This window comes from Dromiciops gliroides, chromosome 1 (genome assembly GCF_019393635.1).
Source record: "Dromiciops gliroides isolate mDroGli1 chromosome 1, mDroGli1.pri, whole genome shotgun sequence".
NCBI lineage: Eukaryota > Metazoa > Chordata > Mammalia > Microbiotheria > Microbiotheriidae > Dromiciops > Dromiciops gliroides.
The window spans coordinates 657,586,679-657,608,753 of NC_057861.1; the positions used below are offsets into that span (position 1 = coordinate 657,586,679).

A 22,075-nucleotide genomic window follows, 5' to 3' on the forward strand; every position below is an offset into this window, starting at 1 on the left:
CCAGTCCACCTCTCCCTTGACATTTCTTTCAGTGCATTCCCCTTACCTCTTAACTTTATTTTGAATATGTCATCATGGGTCACCTAGGTGACAAGTGGACAAAGCCCTAGCCCTGGACCCAGGAGTCCCCAAGTCCAAATCTGGCCCCAGACGTAGGCCACCCCACCCTGCCTGCCCCACATAAAACAAGGATAAACAAAAAATAAATGCTTTACAGATATCATCCCTTTTGATTCAATTCACACCAGTGCCCTCCAACTATATTCCTTTCAGCTGCCCTAATACTGAGAAAGATCTTATGAGTTAGAGGTATTATCTTCCCATGTAGGAATATAAACAGTTCAATATTTTTTTACAGGGCAGAGAGGGTTAAGTGACTTGTCCAGGGTCACACAGCTAGTAAGTGTCAAGTGTCTGAGTCCAGATTTGATTCAAGTCCTCCTGAATCCAGGGCTGGTGCTTTATCTACTGTGCCACCTAGCTGCCTCCAACAGTTCAGTCTTTTAATATACCTCATGATTTCTTTTTCCTGTTTAGCTTTTATGCTCATGAGGCAATCCTTTTCCTAATTACAAACCTATGGAATTGATACTTATGCATGTGAGGCACAACTGAACAAAAAGAGTTAAGGGGAACCCTCTACAAGGCGATGACAGAAATTGTTTAGAAGAGGGAACTCAAACATGGCAGTTTAGAAGATTTAATTCTTTGAGGACCACAAAAAGTCTAATGAAGGAAAAATAAGTATAAAGACTATGAATCAAAGAATAAATATTTGGAAGAGACAGAAAGAGGAGCAATGAAGAGAATAAAGTAATGAAATCAACTTCAAAAAATGTAGCAAAGCAAAAAACAAAAACAAATAAAGCCAACCCAAACCCAAACCCATTAACAAAAAGAAACTGCAAGGGAGGAGAAAGAGTAGAGATTTTTAATTAATCACTTCCCAGAGAGAGTAACAAAAGGTGAGTAGAAAAAGAAAGAACTAAAAAGGAAAAAGGAACCAAAAATTAAATAAAACTCTAAAACTAGGGAAAGAGAGGAGGGGTATTGGAAGTTGCAGGAAGAGAGCCTGTGGGAATAGAGTGGACTTAAAGTAGATTAAGCAAAACTATTTATATGGACAAAATACTGTCTTGAAAGGGAAACAAAAAACTCCTAATTAAATAAAAACAACAAATATCAGACACAAATTGATAAAAATATAAATGAGGGTGCTATCTCCTGAGGGAAACTTTGCTGATTCCTCTAGTTGTTAGAACTCTGTTCCCTTATATTATCTTTATTTCCGTATTTAAATGCTACATCTCTCCAGATGAAAGGAAGTTCTTTGAAGACATGGTCTCCTTGCTTTGACTTTGTATTCCTCCCACCTAGTATGGTACTTTATACATAGTGCCCAGTAATTACTTGTTGAATGAATGGATGAGCAAGTGAGTAAGTGAATATTATGATGAAATGGCATACAGATGCTATTTCTAAAATTCCTGGCACCCAGATATTTCTAGGGCTGCACAGAGTTAAATCTAGTCTTGTATTTGCCCAGACACTCCAAGCTGGTAGCAGAACTAAGTGGTTGAGCCTCTGAATTCTATACATTCCTCAGTGGCTTCACCTTTAGTACAGCAAATGCAGCCTTGAGGTTACAAAGGTCTCAGCATCTTGAGTCAAGGCTTCCTCCAGGCAGAGAGGTTATTGACTTTAATCTACTTGCTGATGGATCAAAGCAGGCACCTGAGAATCCTGGAACAGCTGTGGATCAAGAAGAACCTTCCCAGCTTGCAAATGACAGTGGCAAAGGGCAAGAGAAAACACCTCCTTGGCTGAGTGTGGTGTACCACTGCCTCCGCCATCTGCTCCAGATGTTTCTCTCTGCTGCCCCTAAACCCCTCCAACACTGGGAGGGAAGTCTGACCCAGTTCACTTTGATCCATGTCACCCCTTTCTCATCTTTAAACCAAGGTGTGTTAAAAAAAATCTTTCAGGGAAGTTGAGCATATTAACTAATTTATGATCATAAACCACTTTGAAGAGACTAAGTCCCTTATAAATGCTGAGTGTTATTTTCAACTGGCAAGATTCAGGTAAGTTTGGGGCAGTAGTAGCTTTATTTATTACTTGACTGAAGGTGGAAGCTGGGTTATGACTGGGGAACAGAAGACAGCAATCATTCCTCTTTTTCTTTTTAAAGCCTTCTCTCATTTATATTGACTAGAGTTGAGGCTTGGAATGGAGAAATTATCGAGTCACTCACTTGAAGAAAGTGAGTGACTGTCAGATATAGTGCCCAGCGCCACAGCACATTTAGGGAAAAGAGACTTTTTAAAGGAGTATGATGAATTAGAGAGACCAAAGTCAATCTTTAATAGGGAAAACTATTGCTCTTGGGCTGAAAATGTGACTACCAGTGGGCAATAACTCTCAGCCTATTCCTTTTAACCTTTGGGGCAATAGTTTTTCCCACCACAAATTTCATCTCTCCAGAAAACAAACCGTGTTTATATTCTGCACATAGTTTACGTATAGGAACACATTTATATCCACACACACAAATATGTATGCATATATACACTTGCATATGTTTATAAATATACACATATTCATGCATTTATGTACATGTACATGCCATAAAATAGCAATGTATTTATATATTTACATGTGTGTATATGTGTATTTACATGTGCATGTATATATATACATAGAGAAAGACACAGAGACATAGAGAAAGAGGGAGAGATACAGAATGACAGAGGAAGAGCATGAAAGAGACAGAGAGAAATGGAGAGATAGAGAAACAGAGGGAGACAGACAAAGATGGAGAGACACACACACAGAGAGAGTATTTCAAGCAGTATGTTTTATCATGAACTGGAAGTTAAAATTAGATAAATAAAATACCGCCCCCCCACACACACTCATCACCTTTCCTTGCTCCTTCCTACCTGGTCCTGCATTCTTGGCTTTGGTGTACTTTGTTGCAACTACAATTTATATTAGCTTTTCAGTTGCACAATCATTGCTTTACTAAGCCAGAGGAAAAAAAATCACAGTATTTCATAGAATTTCATAGCATCATAGAGTTACAGAGTTGGAAGAATCTTCTCAGTTCACCTAATCCATCTCCTACTTAACATAATTTCTCAATGGCATACCCACCAAGTTATCCTCCAACCTTTGCCTGAAGATCTATCTCCATTAATTAGGAGCCTACCACCTCTCAAAGTATCCCATTTCCACTTTTGGACAGCTCTAGTTATTGGGATATATTTTCTTAATTCAGATCTAAATTGGCCTCTTTCCTACTTCTATCCATGGCTCTTAGAAGTGACTTCTTGGGACTGATAGAACAAATCAAATTCCTCTTATTACAGCCTTTAAAATACCTGAAAACAGGGGTAGCTAGGTGGCTCAGTGGATAAAGCACTGGCCCTGGATTTAGGAGGACCTGAGTTCAAATCCAACCTCAGACACTTGACACTTACTAGCTGTGTGACCCTGGGAAAGTCACTTAACAAAAAAAGAAAAAAGAAAGAAAGAAATACCTGAAAACAGTTTTCCTGTCCATCCTAAATCTCCTGACTTTAAGCTAAACTTTCTACATTCCTCAGTCAGTCAATCAAAAAGTATTTATTAAATTCCTATCATGTGTAAGGTACTGTACTAAGTGCTAGAGGGTTAAACATACCAAAAAAGAAACAGACCCTATCCTTAAGGATATTACATTATATCAGAGGAGATAACATGGGTTGAAATAAGTTTATTCAAATAAAAATATTAATAGAAAGCATTTTTTTGCGGGGGAGGCTCTAGTGCCTGTATCAGGAAAAGTCTGATAAGGCCAATGATTGATATTTGAAGGAACCTAGGAATTCTAAGCAGCAGAGGGAAGGAGGGAGTTCATTATAAGCATGGGAGAAAGCCTATGCCAAGGCATAGACATAAGAGGAGTATTATGAGTGAGGAAAAGCAAAAGAAAGCCAATTTGGCTGAAGTGTAAAATGTGTGGAGGAAAGTGATGCCATAATGTGGTTAGAAAACTAGGTTTCAGTCAAGTTTTGAAGGGTTTTAAATGCCAAATGGTGACTTTTATATTTTACTGAAGAGGTAATAGGGAGCCTCTGGAGTTTATTGGGTTGAGGAGTAACATGATCAGAGCTGGGCTTTAGGAAAATCAGTTTGACAGCTTTGTGGAAGATGGATTGGAGAGGAGAGAGACTTGTTTCAGAGACACTAATTCAGCTATTGCAATAGTCTAGTTTAGAGCTGATGAGGGCCTGGTGAAGGTGAAGGTTTTCAATGGATCCACATATAGCATGATCTCAAAGGTTTTCAGGTTGAATCTAGATGCTCTCCAACTTGTCAATATATTTTGTGAAATGTAATACCTAGAATGTTGTACCGTGCTCTAGACATGATCAAACCAGGACAAAATAGGTCAAGGCTATCACCTCCTTATTTCTTAAATCTGTATCTCTTAATGAAGCCTAAGATCATGCTGGCTTTCCTGGCTGGTATTGGTCAGACATACTGTTGTATGATGTGGGCTCGGAACAAGACTAAAATACCTTGAATATTTGCTATGATATGGAAAGGCATCTTCTCCCATTGCAGGTTGATGGAACAGACTGGGGACACCCATCCTATTATGATAAACAGCTGCAGGATCCATGCAGAAGGAGATCTGGAAAATAAGGCCATATAGTGTAAAGAGAGGATAGAAATTGGTCAAAGAGTCTGAATGAGTCCAACTAAGTCAATGAATAGAAATGAGAGTTTATTCTCTTTGAGGGTCAAATTCCTCTGTATTGTAACTAACAGTGCAGAATGTAGTAAGTACTTAAACAATATATGATGGATTGAACTGGAAATAAGAGACTCTGACTGTTCAGATGTAGAACACTATGCACAGTTTTGTTTCCAATTTGGGACAATGCTTTTTTTTCCCTTAGGCTGCTGGCCACTTGCCTGCCATACTGGTCCAAACTAATGCTTTTCTAAAGCCAATACACATTAATTCAATCTTTATCGTGCCAACAAAGGAGATCCTGGTAGTTGATTTTCCATAATTGTAACCAAAACTCTCCTAATTTCACTTTAGTAATCAATTATTAGTTCAGCAGAACATGATCCCCCAGCTGTCTTTTCTCCTCAAGCTTCCAACACTGTGCCTTCACTTCTACCCCAATCCCACCTGAGATCGTTGCCTTATACTTTACTGAGAACATTGAGACCATTTTTCATGAGTTCCCTCTCCTTCCCTTCACCACATATCACAGTGCTTTCATATTATCCCTATTCTTACCTCCTTTTGTCATATCTTTGATGAAGAGGTGGACCATCTCATGAAGCAAATTCCTCTACATGTACCGCTGATCCCATCCTTTCCAGGCTTTTTTAGCTTATTGTAAAAACAATCAGCCTCTTTGTCTCTCTGGCTTTTCTATCTCTGTCTCTTTGTCTCAGTCTCTATCATCACCATCTCATCATCATCATCAGTCTCTCCATAGTAGATACTTCCCTGCTTCCTTTAAAGCAAAGTTTTACTGATTTTTATATGATAAATATTTAGAGATTACCTCCACTCCATGAGAGGTCTCTTGCAACAAAGGAAAACAAATAAGTGAAAACAATAATTCAGACTTCTTAAAGTGCATATAACATTCCACATCTGTAAATTAAGATAAACATATTCTTTCTCTCCCTCCTACCCCACTGGAAAAAAGAAAAGAAGTAAAACAAATTCCTTGTAACAACTATGCACAGTCAAACAAAACAAATGACCTCAATGGATATATACAAAAATATATGTCTCATTCTGCACCTTAAATCCAGCACCTCTTTGTAATGAGTGGCATATTTCATCACATGTCCTATAGAATTATGAATAATCATTGTATTGATCAGAGTTCTTACAGCTTTCAGAATTGTTTGTTTTTATGGTGATACTGTTGTATAAATTATTCTCTGGGTTCTGCTCATTTTCTTTTACATCAGTTTATAAAATTCCTCAAAATAGTTGATTTTTATAATATTAGTTTTAGGTACAGATTGTATTTCTGGGTTCGCCTATTTCACTCTGTATCCTTCATATAAGTTGCTTCATGTCTGTGTTTTTTTAATTATTTTTTTTTGAGAAATGAGGAAATAGATGACTTCTCTCTTTCCTAAGAAAATACCCATCTCATCATTTTTTAAAAAAGGCTCACTTGGCTGTAATGTTCTTTCATGGTTATCAGTTTATATCTATCCTCCCTTTAAAATTCTGGAAAAATGCTGTCTATACATCCTGCTTCTACTTCCCATACTCACTTCTAAACCATTTGTAATTTTGTTATTCAATTGAAATTAATAGACAATAAATACTTGTTGATTGATTGATTTAAAATTCATCCCCCAAAATATATTGATGTGTCTTTACTCATTCTTAGTGGGTGGATCATAACTGCTGTATTACCTAAGTCCCAGTACAATTGTGAAGAAAGTATAATACTTTCATCTATTTTATATATACATCTATATATATTTATACAATAAATATATACATGTATACACATACATATATATGTGTGCATATACATATATATATATACACGCATGCATATATATGCATGTGTGTGTTATTTTCCTTGACAAGATTTTAAGCTCTTTTAAGTCAGAAACTGTTTTGCTTTTGTCTTTGTTTCTCCAGACCCTCACCCAGTCTCTGTTACATAGTAGGGACTTAAGGAATACTTGTTGATTAGTAGAATTATAATTCACCACCCAAAATATTACTGTCTTTACTTTTTATATATTTTGCATTTTCTTATAAGTTGACACATGGTTTCTCCTAATATGATGTAAGCCCCTTGAGGAAAAGAATATTGCATTTTTAATTGGATCTCTAATTTCTTTTCTTTTCTTTTTTGGCAGGGCAATGAGGGTTAAATGACTTGCCCAGAGTCACACAGCTAGTAAGTGTCATGTGTCTGAGGCCAGATTTAAACTCAGATCCTCCTGAATCCAGGGCTGCTGCTTTATTCACTATGCCACCTAGTTGCCCCCTGGATCTCTAATTTCTGACACAGTGATAGGCCATAGTGGGCATTTAATAAATGCCTATTGATTGAATACTTGAATAAAAACTAATATTTTATGGAATTGTAATATTCATAGAATGCTTTCCTCACAACTATCCTGTGAGGTAAGCAATATTGTAGTTACTATCCTCACTCTAGGAATGAGTAAACTAAACTCAGATAAAGCTCAGATTTGTCCAAGGTTACACAAATAGGAAATCTGAGATGATTCTTAGATCCAGGTTTTCTAGATCTAGCACTGATTTTTGTTCCATGATGCCATGCTTGTCTCACCCGAAGCCTCTTGACTCTGAGGTTACCTAGTGTGTATCTGTACTACCATTCTTTGCAGATGACTCAATAACCAAATAATTCATGACAGACCCTAAAACAGGAAAACCAGGGATCCCTCGTGAGAACAGTTTAAATTCCTAAATCTATCTTAATTTCACTTTTAGAGCTGCTTTTCTGAGGATTTTTTACTGAAACTCACATTAATCTCTCCCTTCTCTGGAGTCTGTAACCCATGACCCGGCATTTTTTTTTTCCATACTGTCCTATTTGCTCCATGCTCCATGCAGGCATAGTAAATGACAGAAAGAAGCTTCCTTGGGGGCAGGTAGGTAGCACAGTGGATAAAGCACTGGCCCTGGATTCAGGAGGACCTGAGTTTAAATCTGGCCTCAGACACTTGACACTTATTAGCTGTGTGACCCTGGGCAAGTCACTTAACCCTCATTGCTCCAATTAAAATAAAATAAAATAAAATGAGGTATGGTATTTAATTTTTTTAAAAAAAGAAAGAAGCTTCCTTGTGTTTCTAACCAGCTACCCTTTGATATCCATGATGATTTCAATGTGGGAACTGGTCCTAGAAGATCACACAGCTATGTATAACAAGAATGGGAGGGAGGTCCACCAATATGTTTCAAGGAGAGAGAATACCTCCTAAAGTTGTTCTGAGGACCAAATGAGATAAGATATGTATAACACTTTGCAAATCTCAAAGGGCTCTGAAATGAGAGCTACTATTATAGAGGAAGAGTCAGTGTAACATTGATACCACCCAGATATGAAAAGAACTTGATTTTCTAGGTTCTTAAGTGATGTTCTGTGTAGTAATTACAGGAAAAATCATAGACAATCATGTGATGGTTTAATCACTACTAACTGTCAGAAAGATGAAGAGATACAGATATCCCACAAAGAACTTACAAAACCCATCAAATCAAGTCAACAGATACCTTGAAACTGAATGATTTTAATGTTTAAATTAGGAGATGGGAAGAATTGTGAAAAATGCATTAAAAAATATGATTCAATTTTAAGAAATGAAAGAGGTCAAAGGCTTCTAGATTACTCAGAATGCTCATAGCTATCGATCATGGATATTTCCTGAAGGAGACAGTTGGAAGCTACTGGATGTAGTGAGTACTGAACTACATTAAAAATAAAATTGACTATATAATAAGTGATAATATAATGACTTTTTAACTATGACAGTGCTCATTTTAAAATAAGCAGTCTGTGCAGCCAAACCATTACCTAATTAGAAATATCACCTCTTCCTCCCATCTTGGTCCCAGTCCAGATCCCTGACTATTTCCTTTTTTTAAGTCAACAATAGATATTTGGGGTAAGGCTATTGAAAGACACCAGTCTTGTCTTTTCTTGTCCTTGCAGGATGTAAACATAAATTTATCTGTCTTTTCTATATGGGATTTTCATGTTATATGCCTTTACCTTTTAAAATTTCTTTTGTTTTATGAATCTATGTACCAAATGCTTTTTTGCCCATGGTTTCTTCAGTAAGAATAAGGCAAACTCTTCTCATCCACTGAAAATCTATAATATTTCATAGAGAATTATGATTATTCATCTTTATAAGAAATGTCATTTTGGTACATAAACTAATTTCATGGAGATATTTCATATCGCCCTCTATTTTTTTATTCAGTCGGATTTGCTTTACTGTCTCTTGGTTTCTCCTAAAGTCAACAGATTCCATTTGTTTAATCCTAATTCTTAGGCATTTATTTCCTTGAGAGAGCTTTTCTACTTCCTTTCCCATTTGGCTTTTCAAACTGTTGACTTTTTCTCATGACTTTCCTGCTTTGCTTTCATTTCTCTTTCCATTCTTTCCTCCATGTCTCTAAGTCTTCCTTCTATCTCTCCCACTTTCTCTTCAAAGTCCCTTTTGAGTGCTTCCATGTCCTGAGACCAATTCTTATTTTTTCTTGGAAGCTTTGGATGTTTAACTTTGTTATTATCTTCTTCTGAGGGTGTATTCTGGTCTACCTTTCCCCCAAAGAAGTTTTCGATGGTCTGCTGCTTTCTCTGCCTGCTCATCTTGGCCACCTATTTCTTGGCTTTTAACTCCTTCTTAAAGGAGTGCTTCCAGGACACACTGTTTGAGCTACAGTGTTTCCCAGGAGGTTATTGGGCTTCTTCTCAGCCTGCCTGGCCTGTGAGTAACCATGGCCACTTCCTCTTTGACCCTGAAACAGAAGTCTCATTGAACTCTGATTCTCTATGGTCAGAAGCTTGGTGTGCTTGTGCCCCTCCCCCACTGGGCCACCACCACTTGATTCAGCCCACTGGTTCAGAACCAGGGTGCTTTTCCCCAACTCTAGCAGAGACTGCCTTTGCTTCACCCTGGCCTACCACGGAACCCCCTCACCAGTCCATGGTCTGAGCCTCAGAAGAAGCTGGTGCTGGTGTTGAAGACTCTGATGGGTGCTGGAAACACTGTTTGTTCCTGGCTGAGTCCAGACTGTGTGCCAAGCTGTTCAGCCTGATCAGCAGGTGATCACAATTGCCCTCTTTTGCTCAAAAATAGTCTCACTCTGTTCTTATGTGCATTAGGCTGCTCTGGGGTTTTTTTTTTTTCATGGCATTATTTGGGAATGAGTGGATGGATTTATCTGGAGCTTGTGGGAGTCACAGCCACTCCTATGCCATCTTGGCTCTACCCCCTTCATACCTTATGGTTAATTAATAGTCTTGTATAATTTATACTATTCCCCCCCACCATTATATAAAGGGTCTCCTCTGGACAGTTTTGTAAGGTTTATATACATTGTGCCTTTTCCCCCATACTTCGGCAAAAATTTTTTTATGATTTTCTAGAATGAGGTATTCTGGATTTTTGTTCATCCCCATTCCCCCCACCGCTCCAGATGATTAATTGGTTTCAGATTTTCTTGCTGAGCTTTACCTTCAAGATCAGCTGCTTTTTTTTTCTTTTTAGAGACATCAAGTGTTTTTCAATTTTGCTATCTTTTGGTTTTGTTCTGTTTTTGTCTAAGGGCAAGGTGGTAGGGGAGTGGTGGTGTTGACATGATATGCTGACCAGAGAGCCAACTTTGTAGTCAGGAAGATGTGAGTTCAAGCCCTACTTCTGACACATAGTTACTTTATGATCCTGAGCAAGTCATCCAATCTCTCATTACCTCCAGGTAATTCTCTAAACTAGGATGGGAGATCATCAAGTAGATAGATATCTGGATGTGGAGTCAGAAAAACCTGAGTTCAAGTCCATTTTCATACACTTATTAACTGGGTAAGTCAATTTAAATTCTGACTACCTCAGTTTCCTCATTTGTAAAATGGGCATAATATAACTACTACCTTCCAGTATTATTGTGAAAATAAGATATTTTAAAGCATTTTGCAAACCTTGAAGATCTATACAAATGCAAGCTATTCTTATTCTTTGATGCAGAGCAGTGACTCATCTGCATTAGTAGGAATTCACTCATAGTGACTTCTCTAAACCAGTGAAATTATGTGTCATCCTAAAAAATTGATTCACCTCCACATTTTTGTGTTTTGAATCTACCAATCTTTTTATTTATTTTTTGGTGGCACAATGAGGGTTAAGTGACTCGCCCAAGGTCACACAGCTAGTAAGTGTCAAGTGTCTGAGGCTGGATTTGAACTCAGGTCCTCCTGAATCCAGGGCTCATGCTTTATCCACCTAGCTGCCACCATACCAATCTCTTCTTGACAGGATCTATACTGCTTTATTTAATTTTCCATGATTAATTAAAAACATTCATACTCTTATTTTTTTCTTTTTTATGAGCATTAATGTGTATTAAATTTCCATCTTTATTTCTTCCCTTAATTCTTTTCCTGAGCTTTTAAACCTTCATTCATGCAGTGGTTCCATTTTAATATCTTTGCATCTAGGATTTATTATTTTTATTTCAGGATTATTCTTTCTTCTTAGAGTATTCACCTCACTTGTTTTTAACCCCATTATAATTATTAATTGCATTGGGGTCTTTGTTTTTCTTTTCTGTCAGATTTTCCCTGTGAAGAATTCTTGCCTTTCTCTTTTTTTTTGTTCTTTTATTTTATTTGATGCATGTCTTTAATTTGATGCATGAAGTGATCAATAGCAACTGACCTTCCCTATAAACTTTTACTTGGTTTTCTTGCCCAAACCCCACCATTGGTTATTTAGAGTAGAGGTCAAAATCAACATTAAGTTAGAAGAAAGGATAAATCTGGGGATAAAATACTGTGTACAACTGCAAGAGGAATTCATTCTGGCCTATTAAAAATAGCAAGTAATACTGAAAAAAATCTTGAGTATCATGCATTACTGTGTACATTTAACTGATATAAAGTAACTGTCATGATGAGGAGGCCAAGCCCCCCTCCCCAAATAGATTTTTGCCAGCAAATATTTCATTTCTATTTTGTTCAGAGAAAAATCACAATTAAGGACAACACTAGTTTACAATACTTTTTTGTTTTGTTTTGGTAAGACACGGTAGAGGCTGCAACAGAGAAAGAGACCTCCAGAGCCTCTGAATTGGCTGCAGCACTGGCATATTCTGGAACAAAGCTCACGGTCTAGTGAGAGGGCTGAGTGGTTGTCCAGGGGGAGATTACAGGGGTCTCTGCTAGCTCTGAGGCAGAACTCAGTTGTTTTATCCATGCTGGGGATCAGGAAGCAGTTCACAGGAACTATCAACCCAGTGAAACAAAAATTTTGTTTTCTAGTTGAAGAGCAAGTAGGCCTGGGGTTATTTTCAGACCAGAGCACAGGCCAGGTAAGTGCAGAACATGCCTCTCCTTAAACTGTACCATCTGGGACCCCCTGAAGTTTGGGACAGTGCAGCCTGGAAGCAGTGCCCCCTTTAATAAGGAATTAAAAGTCAAGTAAAAGATGGGCAAGATGAGAAGACAGAGAAAGATACAGACCATAGCAAGTTTCTTTATTGACAAGGAAGATCAAAGTGCACCCTCAGAAGAAGAGAGCAACATCAGGGCTCCTACATCCAAAGCTTCTAAGAAAAAATATGAATTGGTCTCAGGACATATAGGCACTCAAAAAGGACTTTGAAGATAAAGAGAGGTAGAGGAAAAAATGAAAGTGATTCAAGAAAGTCATGAGAAAAAAAGTCAACAGCTTGAAAAGCCAAATGGAAAAGCTCTCTGAAGAAAATAATTGCCTAAGAATTAGGACTGAACAAATGGAAACTAGTGACTTTATGAGAAACCAAGACACAATAGAGCAAAAGAAATTTTTTAAAAAGAGGGCAGTATCTTCTTGGAAAAACAGCTGAACTGGAAAATAGATTCAGGAGAGATAATTTGAAAATTATTGAACTACCTGAAAACCATGATCAAAACAAGAGCTCAGACATCATCTTCCAAGAGATTGTTCAGGGAAAATTGCCCTGATATTCTAGAAACAGAAGGTAAAAATAGAAATGAAAAGAATCCACTTCCTAAAAGAGATACCAGAATGAAAACTCCCAGGAATATTATAGCCAAATTCCAGAGCTCCCAGGTCAAGGAGAAAATATTGCAAGCAACCAGAAAGAAATAATTCAAGTATTGTGGAGCCACAGTCAGGATAGCACCAGATCTATCAGCTTCTACATAAAAAGTTTGGAGGGCATGGAATATGATATTCTAGAGGGTAAAGGAATTGGGATTACAACCAAGCATCACCTACCCAGGAAAACTTAATATAATCTTTCAGGGGAAAAATGGGACTTTGATGAAAAAGATGACTGATTTTTGTTTTTTTAAATTTTTAAATGTATTTTTATTTTTATTTTGGGGGGGCAATCAGGGTTGAATTGCGTGCCCAGGGTCAAGCAGTGGGTGAGGGTGTTGTGTCTAAGGCCACATTTGGGCTTGGGTCCTCCTGGGTCCAGGGTGGGTACTTTGTCCACCGTGTCACCTAGCTGCCTAATGATGACATCTTTAGGATAAAATTGAGGGGTTAGGGGATTGTACTGGGGAAGGTAGAAGGTGAGAAATAGAATGGGTGAAACTCTACATGAAAGAAGCAGGAAAGGGCTCATGAAATGGGGGGGGGGGATGGGGAAGGAGCAGTGAAGTGAATGAGTCTTAAACTCATCAGAATTGGTGCAAGGACCTTAATTTAATCAGAATTGGCTCAAGGTGGGAATAACACACACTCTTTTGGGTAGAGTAATCTATCTAATCCTGCAGAAAAATAGGAGGAGAAGAAGATAAAAAGGGCGGGGCAAAAGAAGGGAAGGCAGATTGGGGGAGGGGACAGACAGAAGCAAATCCCTTTTGAGGAGGGATAGGGTGAAAGAAGATAGAAAATAGAGTAAATATAGGGGAGAGAATAGGATGGAGGGAAACAGCTAACAATAGCAACTGTGAAAACATTTTGAAGCAGAAGCAAGCGTAATATAAGATGATGATGGTGATGATGGTGATGACTGATTGATTGATGGATCAATGATGATTGGATGAAGATGAGAATTGATTGATGAGGAATGATTTATGATGAGGACTGATTGATGATGAGGGAGATTAATTGATGAAGATGAGGTTTGATGATGAGGAGAATTGAGTGATATTGGATGATGATGATGAAATTGTAAAGAATTAATTGTTATTTGAGGTTTTTATGCGCACTGGCCTGGGGCTCCACAAACTGCACGGTGCTCCACCCACTGGTTGTAGCCTTTGCCAGGGCTCTGGCACCTCACATCATCACCACTCACTGACACCTACATGGGCCTGGCAAAATTATGATTGGAAGCCTAGTGAGGGCAGGCATGTGACTGTCAGAGCGGCCATCCCGTTGGCTGGGACTGTGTGGGGTGTTTCTAGGTTTTGGGGGAGGAGAATTGGGCATTCTAGGTGGAAGCTGGAAAGCGACAGGCATGCTGCTGCGTATTTTCAGCTGATTCCTGGGCGGTGGTATTTTTCAGGTATTATAATTTCCCTTTCCCCATTTTTATTTCCTTTCCCTTGATCCTACTGATCTTGTTTGTGTGTGTGTTTTTTTAAGTTCGTTCTTGTTAAAATAAATCTTGTTCTGTTTTGAGGGATGCTGCTGGTTTCCTTACTTGCCCCAATAGTGCAGCAAGCCGCTTAGCTAGCACTCCCCAATTAAAAATTGATCCCCACAAAATGTATGGTACTTTGCTGAGCTACTGTGAAGAAAATTCTTTGTCAGATATAAGATACTATATAAATGTTATCTATTACTGTTGTTGGAAGAATCAGCTTCATGGGTTTATTGTAAGAAAATCTCTCTTTAAATTACTATATAAATGTAGTTTACTATAAAAAAAATGACGAACACAATGCTATCAGAAAAACCCAGAAAAACCTCCATGAGCTGATGCAATGTGAAATGTACTTTATACAAAATAACAGCAATACTACAAGATGATCTTTGGTGAATGACTTGGTTATTTTCAGCAATACAATGATCCAAGACAACTAGGAAGGTGTTATGACAAATTCAGTACATCTACAGAAAAAGAACTAATGTTGTCTGAATACAGATTGAAGCACAATTTTTTTTGTTAGTTCCTTTATCTGAAGTTTTGTTTTTGTCTGTTTTCTTTCACAACCTGGTATGACTACTCATATATAGCTTATATTGAACTGCTTGAGTTCTTGGACGGGGAGGGAGGGACAAAAAGATTTTGGAACACAAAGTTTAAAAAAAAAAGTCAGAATTTGTATTTACATGTAATTTGGGAAAAAGAAAATTCTAAATAAATAAAAACACCGTAGAAGAGGACCAAAGAAAATATATCATTATAAAAAGCAGTGGATGCAAAAAGAAGTTTTCAGAACTATTGATATGGGATACGAGTAACCCTTGTCATCCTAAAGAACATTCATAGATGAAATTGGAGGAAGGACAATAAAGGTGCAATAACAAAGCAGATGGTAATACCTTTTCTCTAATGTCATTTCCACCAATCAAATCAAATCAATTTCTGATATCGAACTAGATAGAAGTAGATATAGCTCTTGACATGGAAAACCATGGATTAAAAAAAAATTAAAAGCATGGATTTTAGTGGTAAGAACTTTCTTTTTTTCTTCAGTAGCTGGGTCTATAGTACCTGCTATTGTGGGTGACAGATTGTATCACTACTGCTTACTAGAATGATGGTCATGGGCACTGTGATAGAAGTATGACTATTCCCTAGGTCCATGGGTTCAGGGTCCTGGGACATCTCCATGGAGGTGTAAGGAGAGATAGTGGTCAAGGTGATGATGGTGGGTTGGCTTTCCTGAACACACTTTCTCCTTTCTCTCCCTCAGGGTACTTTACTGTTTCAACTAAGTTGGCTTGCCTGCTCTGTGAATGGTAGCTGGTGGGAATGCTTTCTCCAGAATAATTGCTAGACAATGAGCTGGGTTCAGGGTTGAATTAGGTAGAAGAGAGTGATCTGCATGCCAATTAGACAATTGCATAGTGCTCCTGGATACTTACAAAGCATGCATATTTTCATCATACATGTTTTCTGGAAAAGTCCAAATAAAAAAATAAAATGGAATTTCATCATGCTTTCCAAAAATAAATATTTTTCTATATTCTCTTTTCCTTAGAGAATTCTTTTACTCTTGTGATTCTATCGACCATTTCCATTAATATGACTTACAGGATCATAGGATTCTCCATCTTTTTTTCTAACCCTGGGCTGAATTTAGCTCCACATATAATTCTAGGATAGATATTTCTACTCAGTGTCCTGCCACCATCTCTAGATCAATGGTTCTAAAGCCAAATTCATTGCTATGCTCCCTCCAAAATCTCCTGCAAAGGTTTATATTTTCACCAATGGCACCATCATTCTCCCAGTTTCTTTGGACACATTCTCAACTTTTTCCTCTCCTACTGTCCCTAAATAAAATCATTATTTTTAAAATTTTGCTTATTTCTTTCCTTTCCTTATCATTACCATTACCCATATCTGATCAGCTTATGCCTGAATTGCAGTAGTCAAATAACTGTCATATAGTTCTTTTCCTTTTTTAAAATCTCTCTTGGATACAAACCTAATAGTGGTACTGCTGGATCACAGGGTATGCACAGTTTTTTTGTTTGTTTGTTTTGTTTTTTTAACAAACATTTATTTTATTTTTCCAGTTACATGTAAAGGTAGTTTTCAACATTCATTTTCATAAGATTTAGAGTTCCAAATATTTTTCCCTCCCTCCCTTTCCTCCCCACTCCACAAGACAGCAACCAATGTGATATAGGTTATATAGGTACAATCCACAAGTGCTCTTTATTTTAGTCTGTGTTCAATCAATATCAGTTCTTTCTCTGGCAGTGGAAAGTATGCTTCATCATTAGTCCCTTGGGATTGTCTTGGATCATTGTATTGCTGAGATTAGTCAAGTCATTTATAACTGCTCATCGAACAATACTGCTGTCACTGTGCACAATGTCCTCCCAGTTCTGCTCACTTCACTATACATCAGTTCATATCAGTCTTTCCAGGTTTTTCTGGAATCATCCTGCTTGTCAATTCTTTTAGCAAAATAATATTCCATTGCAATCATATACCACAGCTTCTTCAGTCATTCCCCAATTGTTGGACATTCCTTTGATTTCCAATTCTTAGCCACCACAAAGAGTTGCTATAAATATTAGTATGCACAATTTTATAGACCTTTGGACATTGTTTTAAATATCCCTCTAGAATGTTGGCATCAGTTCACAACCCCACCAATAATGCATTAGTGTCTCAATTTTCCCACATGCCCTTCAAAATTTATCATTTTCCTTTTCTGTCATATTAACCAATCTGATAGGTATAAAATAATGCCTCAGAGTTGTTATGATTTTCATTTCTTAAATTAATACTGATATAGAAATTTTTTCTACATGATTGTAGATAGGTTCAATTACTTCATCTGAAAACCACCTTTCCTATCACTTAACTATTAACAATTAAGGAAGGGATCTCATTTTTGTAAATTTGACTCAGTTCTCTATATATTTGAGAAATGAGGACTTTATCAGAGAAACCAAATGTAGTTTTTTTTTCAGTTATGATTACTGTGTACTTCCTACCATCCTATTTTCCTCCATTCTATCCTATTTCTCTTTTCTCTCTCTCTCTCTCTCTCTCTCTCTCTCTCTCTCTCTCTCTCCCTCTCTCTCCCTCTCTCTCTCTCTCTCTCTCCCTCTGTCTGTCTGTCTGTCTGTCTCTCTGTTTCTGTCTCTGTCTCTTTCTCTGTCTGTCTCTATCTCTTTGTCTCTCTCTGTCTCTTGGTATCTCTCTGTCTGTCTCTCTCTGTGTCTTTGTCTCTGTCTTTCTCTCCTTTCAACTCTTAATTTTATTTATTCATACTCAGTTTTTCTGTGTAGTTGATTCTTTGCTGTAATCTTAACTCCTTTGCCCTCTAGAATATCAGATTCCAAGCCCTCTGATCCTTTAATTTAGACATTGCTAAGTCTTATATTATCCTGACTGTGGCTTCACACTATTTGAATTGTTTCTTTGTGGCTGCTTCCAATATTTTTCTTTTATCCAGGAGCTATGGAATTTAGCTATAATATTCCTGTGAATTTTTATTTAGGGCATCTCTTTTAGGGGGTGATTGGTGGATTCTTTCAATTTTTATTTTACCCTCTGGTTCTAGAATATCAGGGTAGTTTTCCTTGATAATTCATTGAAAGATAAAGTCTAGGCTCTTTTTTTTCTCATGGTTTTCAGATAGTCCAATAATTCTTAAATTATTTCTCATGGATCTATTTTCTAGGTCAGTTATTTATCCAATGAGATATTTCACTTTTTTCTATGTTTTCTTTCTTTTGATTTTGTTTAATTGTTTCTTGATGTCTCATGGAGGTGTTAGCTTCCACTTGCATAATTCTGTTTTTTTTTTATAGAAACTATTTATTAATAGACAAGGTGGCCAGTGAAGATGTTTACTTTTTTTCTTGGACACACCCACAGTGCAACCCCTGTGGCCTGTAGTCTTGGTGTGCTGGCCCCAGACTCGGAGACCCCAGAAGTGCCAAAGCCCACGATGTGCCCAAATCTTCTTCAGTTGCTCCAGATCCTCATGAAGCTTATTGTCCAGACCATTGGCCAGAACCTGGCTATATTTTCCATCCTTTACATCCTTCTGCCTGTTAAGGAACCAGTCTGGAATCTTGTATTATTGAAGATTCTGCATGATGGTGATCACACGCTCCACCTCATCTTCAGTGAGCTCACCAGCCCTCTTAGTGAGGTCAATGTCTGCTTTTCTCAGTACTACATGGGCATATCTTCAACCCACACCCTTGATGGCTGTGATGGCAAAAGCTATTTTCCTTTGTCCATCAATGTTAGTGTTGAGCATTCTCAAAATGTGCTGGAACTTCTCGGGGATTACAAGAGACATGGCTGCAGTGGTGGCATGAGAGCCTTCTCTGGAAACCATAATTCTAATTTTTAAGAAATTATTTTCTTTGGTGAGATTCTGTATGTGTAATTTAAAATTCTAAATGTGGGTTATAATCTGTCCTGCCAGTTTTGGGGGGAAACTGACTAAAATCACTGATAAATGAGTTTAGATTTCTTAAGGGTTTATTGAAAGATAGTAGAAGAAAGAGAAAGATTGAGGACAGATTTCTTATAGCCTGAAATCCTCGCCTTCCTAAACTCCCTTGTGAAGTTCTCTGCCACCATGCTGATGTTTCACAACCAAAGAGGCAGGAGCCAGTCCCCAGTATCCATTTCCTACTTCATCTTCCCCTCCCAGAAATGGGAGGTTCTTCAAGCTGATTGGCTAGTGTCATTCAAATTCATTAAGTACCCTTAAGTACCAGCCAGATATGCTTAACTAGAAGTCAGCCAGTAATCCATTCAGCAGTCAGTCACCTTATCCAATTCAATCAGTTTAAATTAATCTCCAGGTGGGCTCCTGAGTATCTGCTAAATCTCATCTATCACATTCCATTATCTTGACACATTTATCTCCATTCCATTTGGCCAATTCTATTTTTTAAGGAGTTCTTTTCTTCAGTGAATTTTTGCACATCTTTTTCCATGTGGCCAATACTGCTTTTAATGTAGTCTTCTCTTCAATTGATTTTTGTGCCTCTTTTACCATTTGGCCTATTCTATTTTAAAAGGTGTTATTTTCTTCAGTATTTTCTTTTTGCCTCCTTTACCAAGCTATTGACTTTTTTCATGATTTACTTCCATCATTCTCATTTATTTTCCCTTTTGCCCCTATATCTCTCTTATTTGAATTTTCAAATGATTTTTAAGCTCTTCCAGGAATCCTTCTTAGGCCTGAGACCAATTTACATTTTTCTTTGAGGATTTGGATGTAGCAGTTTATACTTTGTTTTAGTTTCCTGGTGCCTGGTCTGTGCTGGTGCATGCTGAATTCCACTCCACACTGTATTCCAATATCTCACCAGTGTGTGCCAAACCTTTCACAATAACCTTCTAAATTGTCTTGGATTAGAAAATTATTTCACTCCATCCTTTTGTGGCTTTTAATGCTCCAAAATTTATTTTGAGGCATTATTTAAAGTTGTTTAGAGGAGAATTTGGGAGGGCTCCAGTGAGACCCTAATTTTACTTTATCATCTTGTTTCCATGACTTTGCTCAAAATCTTTTCTAGTTTCCTTATTAGCCATAGAATAAAGTTTGAAATCTTCAATGTGCTTCCCAAAATCTTCTCTTACTATTTCCTTAGATGTTTAATTTGTCTTTTTTTTAGATGATTCCTCCACCGGCTCTTCCTACCTCTTTCTGCTATCCAAGGTCTTGGATACAGAAAATACATTTCAATCTAAGGCTCACCTACTTGATGAGAGTCTGTACTCTACCCCTGCATTCATTAATTATTCTATCTTCCCCTGGTAGTGTTAACTCTCAGTATACCTTACAGAATACTAAGGAAAGAGAACTTGGCATTAATCATGATGTTCTTATGTACATATCCTATCTCCTTAACACATCTTCTGCCCCATCATTGAGTGATGTAGCAGAAAGAGAGCTGGATTGGAAATTAAGAGATCTGATTTAAAATCCCAGCTTTCACATACCTAACTTCTACTGGGTAACCACAGACAAGTTATTTTCCTTATATTGGCATTACTTTTCTCATCTGTAAAATGTAGGGGATACTACTGGCACTACCAACTCTATTTCATGAATATGTTATGAAACTGGCACCAGTACTTTACAATATATATGTGAGTTATTATCTCAGGATCTAAATCAAGAAGGTACATTAAGAACAAAGTAGCTTCTTGTTCAAACCTCTCATTTAGCCAAAGAGGAAAAACTGAAGTCAAGATCAGTAAATGACTTGTTCAAGACCACATGCATAGTAAGAAAGAGTTTTATAATGTATCATTTGAAAATATTGGTGGGAATCCTATCTCTTTTCTAAGCTTTTGGGGAATTTATCTGAGGTTTCTAATATATTGCTACTTAGAAATTAGAGGCTATTACACCAGTTTTGGCAGCAAGCACTTATTAAATCATATTAAATGTTAGTAAAGAGTTTACTGCATTTAACACAAGCCTAAACCCCCCAAGCATCATAGAGAGAGAGCACATGGCTCCAGAACTCAGGGGTCCCACATTAACTAGAGCTAGAGAGAGAAGAATGGGGGGGATGCATGCCTTCCTCCTTTGGAATTCCAGGCCAAGAGAGAGTAAGCCTCCCTCAGCCCAGAGGAGAGGCAGCTCTTACACACTGCTCAAAGCTAATTAGCTAGCATCATTCACTTCTCTTGGTTTACCGGACCTGAGATTGGTCCATACCAAAATGAACTGAAAGATGCCCTCTACTGAGAATTTGATTTCCATTTCTATTATTTCTGGGATGGCTCTGAGAAACCACCCAGAGTTCCTGAGAGGCAAGGCTCTCTGGGTCCCCCCAAAACCCATTATTAACATATTTTTTCTCACAATAATTTGAAGCAGGGAGTGCTTCATACCTTTTTGTTTCCCTAGAATATGTAGCACTATTGAGCAGCTAGGTAGCGCAGAGGATAGAACACCAACCCTGGAGTCAGGAGTACCTGAGTTCAAATCTGGCCTCAGACACTTAACACTTACTAGCTATATGACCCTAGGCAAGTCACTTAATCCCAATTGCCTCACTAAAAAAAAAAAAGAATATGTAGCACAGTACCTTTAAACAATAGGCAATAAATAAATCTTTGTTGATGAGAATGATAATTCAAAAGAACACAATATGTCTGAATAGGACCTATTCTGTAATAATAATGATAGTTAAAATTCATGTAACATAAGGTTTGAAAAACAAAGTTTCATATAGTATCTCAAATAAGCCCCATAGCAACCCTGTGAGATAGGTGTTATCATTATCTCCAATATTCAGATGAGGAAACTGTGGCCCAACAAGGATAAGTGATTTGTGCAGGTTCATACCACTAGTAATTTTCTGAGTCAAGATTTGAACTCAGGTCTTCCTTATCCCAAGGTCAGCCCTTTATCTCCTGTACTACACTGGGAATGCAAAATAAATAATAAAAAATAGTTTCTTCTATCCACCTATCCTGAATGGATCTCTGTGATAATTTCTAGAAATCTATGCTCATTCAACCATGGCAAATGCTTGTAGGCAATTTGTATAGCCTTTGTAGGTTAAAGTTGCTTTGGCTCAGGGGCAGCTAGGTAGCACAGTGGATAAAGCACTGGCCCTGGATTCAGGAGTACCTGAGTTCAAATGTGGCCTCAGACACTTGGCACTTTCTAATTGTGTG

At 37.6% G+C, this 22,075-nt stretch overlaps 1 pseudogene; it reads right to left on the reverse strand.

Moving 5' to 3' along the window:
• Positions 1-18,719, reverse strand: part of LOC122753268 — a 37,131-nt pseudogene extending 18,412 nt beyond the window's left edge.
• Between the last annotated feature and the right edge of the window lie 3,356 nt (positions 18,720-22,075).